Raw genomic sequence first — 7,407 nt, 5'->3', positions numbered from 1 at the left:
TAATTCAAGAAGTTATGCGGGGTGGAGACAATGAAATGTTTGAAAGGTTGATTTACCCTATTTGTAACCCCTAATGAAAAAAGAATGAATTTGATTCGTGAACGAACATTTAGATTGCCTTTTTCTAGAGATTGTCCATCGACTACGCCTTTCGGCCTGATCTTAGGCCCTGACTCACCCTCCGTGGACGAACCTTGCGGAGGAAACCTTGGGTTTTTGGGGCATTGGATTCTCACCAATGTTTTTGTTACTCAAGCCGACATTCTCGCTTCCGCTTCGTCGACCCCCGCTTTCGTGGTTGCTTCCCTCTAAGGCGGAACGCTCCCCTACCGATGCATTATGAACTACCTGCTGAATCCATGACAGGGATAAATATGAGATAAAATCCTTTCTATTTTGATTCAAATCGAAAACTTTGCACGCCTCCGTTACCTTTTGGGAGGCCTACGCCCCATAGAAACTGTCTACCTGACACTGTCCCTTGGCCCGCGGGTCTGACACAAGGTTAGAATCCGAGCTCTTCCAGAGTGGTATCTCACTGATGGCTCGGGCCCCCCCGGAAGGGGGCATTCTTTGCCTTCCACCTAAGCTGCGCAAGAAAGGCTCAAAGCCAATCCTAGGGAACAGTAAAGCTTCATAGGGTCTTTCTATCCAGGTGCAGGTAGTCCGCATCTTCACAGACATGTCTATTTCACCGAACCTCTCTCCGAGATAGTGCCCAGATGGTTACGCGTTGTTGGGGAACGTAGCAGAAATTCAAAATTTTCTACGCATCACCAAGATCAATCTATGGAGTAATCTAGCAACGAGGGGAAGGGGAGTGCATCTACATACCCTTGTAGATCGCGATGCGGAAGCGTTGCAAGAATGCGGATGAAGGAGTCGTACTCGTAGCGATTCAGATCGCGGTTGATTTCGATCTAAGCACCGAAGAACGGTGCCTCCGCGTTCAACACACGTGCAGCCCGGTGACGTCTCCCACGCCTTGATCCAGAAAGGAGAGAGGGAGAGGTTGGGGAAGACTCCATCCAGCAGCAACACGACGGCGTGGTGGTGATGGAGGAGCGTGGCAATCCCGCAGGGCTTCGCCAAGCACCACGGGAGAGGAGGAGGAGGGAGAGGGGTAGGGCTGCGCCAAAAAGGGGACGTTCTCGTGTCTGTATGGCAGCCCAAACCTCAACTATATATAGGGGGGAGGGGGCTGCGCCCCCCTCTAGGGTTCCCACCCCCAAAGGAGGCGGCCAGCCCTAGATCCCATCAAGGGGGGCGGCCAAGGGGAGGAGAGGGGAAGGCGCCCCACTAGATGGGCCCTAAGGCCCATCTGGACCTAGGGTTTGCCCCCTCCCACTCTCCCATGCGCCTTGGGCCTTGGTGGGGGGGCGCACCAGCCCACCTGGGGCTGGTCCCCTCCCACACTTGGCCCACGCAGCCTTCTGGGACTGGTGGCCCCACTTGGTGGACCCCCGGGACCCTCCCGGTGGTCCCGGTACATTACCGATATCACCCGAAACTTTTCCGGTGACCAAAACAGGACTTCCCATATATAAATATTTACCTCCGGACCATTCCGGAACTCCTCGTGACGTCCGGGATCTCATCCGGGACTCCGAACAACATTCGGTAACCACGTACATACTTTCCCTATAACCCTAGCGTCATCGAACCTTAAGCGTGTAGACCCTACGGGTTCGGGAACCATGCAGACATGACCGAGACGTTCTCCGGTCAATAACCAACAGCGGGATCTGGATACCCATGTTGGCTCCCACATGTTCCACGATGATCTCATCGGATGAACCACGATGTCGGGGATTCAATCAATCCCGTATTCAATTCCCTTTGTCTATCGGTATGTTACTTGCCCGAGATTCGATCGTCGGTATCCCTATACCTTGTTCAATCTCGTTACCGGCAAGTCTCTTTACTCGTTCCGTAACTCACATCATCCCGTGATCAACTCCTTGGTCACATTGTGCACATTATAATGATGTCCTACCGAGTGGGCCCAGAGATACCTCTCCGTTTACACGGAGTGACAAATCCCAGTCTCGATTCGTGCCAACCCAACAGACACTTTCGGAGATACCTGTAGTGCACCTTTATAGTCACCCAGTTACGTTGTGACGTTTGGTACACCCAAAGCATTCCTACGGTATCCGGGAGTTGCACAATCTCATGGTCTAAGGAAATGATACTTGACATTTAGAAAAGCTCTGAGCAAACGAACTACACGATCTTGTGCTAGGCTTAGGATTGGGTCTTGTCCATCACATCATTCTCCTAATGATGTGATCCCGTTATCAACGACATCCAATGTCCATGGTCAGGAAACCGTAACCATCTATTGATCAACAAGCCAGTCAACTAGAGGCTTACTAGGGACATGGTGTTGTCTATGTATCCACACATGTATCTGAGTTTCCTATCAATACAATTCTAGCATGGATAATAAACGATTATCATGAACATGGAAATATAATAATAACCTATTTATTATTGCCTCTAGGGCATATTTCCAACAGTCTCCCACTTGCACTAGAGTCAATAATCTAGTTCACATCACCATGTGATTAACACTGACAGGTCACATCACCATGTGACCAACACCCAAGAGTTTACTAGAGTCAACAATCTAGTTCACATCTCTATGTGATTAACACTCAATGAGTTCTGGTTTGATCATGTTATGCTTGTGAGAGAGGTTATTAGTCAACGGGTCTGAACCTTTCAGATCCGTGTGTGCTTTACGAATATCTATGTCATCTTGTGGATGCTACCACGCGCTACTTGGAGCCATTTCAAGTATCTGCTCTACTATACGAATCCGGTTTACTACTCAGAGTCATTCGGATTAGTGTCAAAGTTCGCATCGACGTAACCCTTTACGACGAACTCCTTTTCACCTCCATAATTGAGAAAATTCCTTAGTCCACTAGATACTAAGGTTAAGTTCGACCGCTGTCATGTGATCCATTCCCGGATCACTATTGTACCCTCTTGACCAACTCATGGCAAGGCACACTCCATGTGCGGTACACAACATAGCATACTGTAGAGCCTATGTCTAAAGCATAGGGGACGACCTTCGTCCTTTCTCTCTCTTCTGCTGTGGTCAGGTCTTGAGTCTTACTCAATACTCACACCTTATAACATAGCTAAGAACTCCTTCTTTGCTGATCTATTTTGAACTCTTTCAAAATCATGTCAAGGTGTGCATTCTTTGAAAGTATCATCAGGCATCTTGATCTATCTCTATAGATCTTGATGCCCAATATGTAAGCAGCTTTATCTAGGTCTTCCTTTGAAAAACTCCTTTCAAACAACCCATTATGCTTTCCAGAAATTTTACATCATTTCGGATCAACAATATGTCATTCACATATACTTATCAGAAATGTTGCAGCGCTCCCACTCACTTTATTGTAAATACAAGTTTCTAACAAACTTTGTATAAACCCAAAAACTTTGATCACTCCATCAAAGCATATATTCTGACTCCGAGATGCTTGCTCTAGTCCATGGAAGGATCGCTGGAGCTAGCATACCTTTTAGCATCCTTAGGATCGACAAAACCTTTCTGATTGTATAACATACAACCTTTCCTTACGAAAACTGGTAAGGAAACTTGTTTTGACATCCATCTGCCAGATTTCATAAATGCAGCTAATGCTAACATGATTCTGACGGACTTAAGCATCGCTACGGATGAGAAAATCTCATCGTAGTCAACTCCTTGAACTTGTGGAAATACTCTTTGCCACAAGTCGAGCTTCATAGACGGTAACATTACCGTCCATGTCCGTCTTCTTCTTAAAGATTCATTTACCTCAACAGCCTTACGACCATCAAGTAGTACTCTCAAAGTCTATACTTTGTTTTCATACATGGATCCTCTCGGGTTTTATGGCTTCTAACCATTTGTCGGAATATGGGCCCACCATCGCTTCTCCACAGCTCATAGGTTCATCGTTGTCCAACAACATGACTCCCAAGACAGGATTACGCATTACTCTGAAGTAGTACGCATCCTCGTCGTCCTACGAGGTTTGGTAGGGACTTGATCCGAAGTTTCATGATCACTATCATAAGCTTCCACTTCAATTGGTGTAGGTGCCACAGGAACAACTTCCTGTGCCCTGCTACACACTAGTTGAAGTGACGGTTCAATAACCTTATCAAGTCTCCACCATCCTCCCACTCAATTCTTTCGAGAGAAACTTTTCCTCGAGAAAGGACTCGTTCCTAGAAGCAATTACTTTTGCTTCCAGATCTGAAATAGGAGGTATACCCAACTGTTTTGGGTTTTCTATGAAGATGCATTTATCCGCTTTGGGTTCGAGCTTATCAGCTTGAAACTTTTTTCACATAAGCATCGCAGCCCCAAACTTTTAAGAAACGACAACTTAGGTTTCTCTAAACGGTGTCGACTCAACGGAATTGCGTGGCGCCCCTTTTAAAGTGAATGCGGTTGTCTCTAATGCCTAACCCATAAACGATAGTGGTAATTTGATAAGAGACATCATGGTATGCACCATATCCAATAGGGTGCAGTTATGATGTTCGGACACACCATCACACTTTGGTGTTCCAGGCGGTATTAATTGTGAAACACTTTCCACAATGTCTTAATTGTGTGCCAAACTCATAACTCAGATACTCATCTCTATGATCATATCACAGACATTTTATCCTCTTGTCACGACGATCTTCAACTTCACTCTGAAATTACTTGAACCTTTCAATAATTCAGACTTGTGTTTCATCAAGCAAATACACTCAGCATCTACTCAAACCATCTGTGAAGTAAGAACATAACGATATCCACTTCATGCCTCAGCACTCATTGGACTGCATACATCAAAAATGTATTACTTCCAATAAGTTGCTCTCTTGTTCCATCTTACTGAAAACGAGGCCTTTCAGTCATCTTGCCCATGAGGTATGATTTGCATGTCTCAAGTGATTAAAAATCAAGTGAGTCCAAATGATCCATCTGCATGGAGTTTCTTCATGCATCTTTACCAATAGACATGGTTCGCATGTCTCAATCTTTTCAAAAACGAGTGAGTCCAAAGATCCATCTACATGGAGCTTCTTCATGCGTTCTATACCAATATGACTCAAATGGCAGTGCCACAAGTATGTGGAACTATCATTACTATTTTATATCTTTTGGCACGAACATGTGTATCAATACGATCGAGATTCATTTTAGGTGCAAGACCATTTAAGGTATTATTCAAATAAACAGAGTAACCATTATTCTCCTTAAATGAATAACCATTTTGCGGTAAACATAATCCAATCATGTTTAACGCAAACACCAAATCTCGATGGTAGAGGGAGCATGCGATGCTTGATCACATCAACCTTGGAACCACTTCCAACACATATCGTCATCTCACCTTTAGCTAGTCTCCATTTATTCTGCAGCTTTTATTTCGAGTTACTAACACTTAGCAACCGAACCGGTATCTAATACCCTGGTGCTGCTAGGAGTACTAGTAAAGTACACATTCATATAACGTATATCCAATATACTTCTGTCGACCTTGCCTGCCTTCTCATCTACCAAGTATCTAGGGTAGTACTGCTTCAGTGACCGTTCCTCTCATTACAGAAGCACTTAGTCTTGGGTTTGGGTTCAACCTTGGGATTCTTCACTAGAGCAGCAAACGACTTGCTGTTTCATGAAGTATCCCTTTTACCCTTGCCCTTCTTAAACTAGTGGTTTTACTAACCATCAACAATTGATGCTCCTTCTTGATTTCTACTCTCGCGGTGTCAAACATCGCGAATAGCTCAAGGATCATCACTATCCTTGATATGTTATAGTTCATCACGAAGCTCTACTAGCTTGGTGGCAGTGACTATGGAGAACTATCACTATCTCATCTGGGAGATTAACTCCCACTCGATTCAAGTGATTGTGGCACTCAGACAATCTGAGCACATGCTCAACGATTGAGCTTTTCTCCCTTAGTTTGCTGGCTTAAGAAACTTGTCAGAGGTCTCATACCTCTTGACGTGGGCACTAGTCTGAAATCCCAATTTCAGTCTTCGGAACATCTCATATGTTCTGCGACGTTTCAAAAACGTCTTTGGTGCCACAATTCTAAACCGTTAGCATTACGCACTGAACTATCACGTAGTTATCAAAACGTGTATGTCAGATGTTCCGCAACATCTACAGACGACGCTGAGGTTCAGCACACCGAGCGGTGCATTAAGGACATAAGCCTTCTGTGCAGCAATGAGGACAATCCTCAGTTTACGGACCCAGTCCGCATAATTGCTACTACCAACTTTCAACTAAATTTTCTCTAGGAACATATCTTAACCAGTAGAACTAAAGCGTATGACATAATTTGCAAAGGGTTTTTGACTATGTTCATGATAATGAAGTTCATCTGATTATTGAACTCCCACTCAGATAGACATCCCTCTAGTCATCTAAGTGATTCATGATCCAAGTCAAACTAGGCCGTGTCCGATCATCACGTGAGACGGACTAGTCATCATCGGTGAACATCTCCATGTTGATCGTATCTGCTATACGACTCATGTTCGACCTTTCGGTCTCTTGTGTTCCGAGGCCATGTCTGTACATGCTAGGCTCGTCAAGTCAACCTAAGTGTTTTGCTTGTGTTCCGAGGCCATGTCTGTACATGCTAGGCTCGTCAACACCCGTTGTATTCGAACGTTAGAATCTATCACACCCGATCATCACGTGGTGCTTCGAAACAACGAACCTTCGCAACGGTGCACAGTTAGGGGGAACACGTCTCTTGAAATTTTTAGTGAGGGATCATCTTACTTACTACCGTCGTTCTAAGCAAATAAGATGCATAACATGATAAACATCACATGCAATCAAATAGTGACATGATATGGCCAATATCATTTTGCTCCTTTGATCTCCATCTTCGGGGCACCATGATCATCTTTGTCACCGGCATGACACCATGATCTCCATCATCATGATCTCCATCATTGTGTCTTCTTGAAGTTGTCACGCCAACGGTTACTTCTACTTCTATGGCTAACGCGCTTAGCAATAAAGTAAAGTAACTTACATGGCGTTATTCAATGACACGCAGGTCATACAAAAATAAAGACAACTCCTATGGCTCATGCCGGTTGTCATACTCATCGACATGCAAGTCGTGATTCCTATTACAAGAATATGATCAATCTCATACATCACATATATCATTCATCACATCTTCTGGCCATATCACATCACATAGCACATGCTGCAAAAACAAGTTAGACGTCCTCTAATTGTTGTTTGCAAGTTTTTACGTGGCTTGTATAGGTTTCTAGCAAGAACGTTTCTTACCTACGTAAAACCACAACGTGATATGCCAATTTCTATTTACCCTTCATAAGGACCCTTTTCATCGA

General features: G+C 44.5%; 1 long non-coding RNA gene across 1 annotated transcript in view; it reads right to left on the bottom strand.

Moving 5' to 3' along the window:
- Window positions 1-218: 218 nt before the first annotated feature.
- Window positions 219-7,407, bottom strand: part of LOC123124808 (uncharacterized) — a 10,016-nt gene continuing 2,827 nt past the window's right edge. The window contains exon 2 of the long non-coding RNA XR_006461232.1: window positions 219-344. This is a non-coding gene — a long non-coding RNA (uncharacterized lncRNA). The remainder of the gene's footprint in view (window positions 345-7,407) is intronic.

Source organism: Triticum aestivum, chromosome 5D (assembly GCF_018294505.1).
Source record: "Triticum aestivum cultivar Chinese Spring chromosome 5D, IWGSC CS RefSeq v2.1, whole genome shotgun sequence".
NCBI classification, from domain to species: Eukaryota; Viridiplantae; Streptophyta; class Magnoliopsida; order Poales; family Poaceae; genus Triticum; species Triticum aestivum.
Note: the sequence above shows the minus strand (reverse complement) of the source record. Positions and strands in the feature narration are given on the sequence as shown.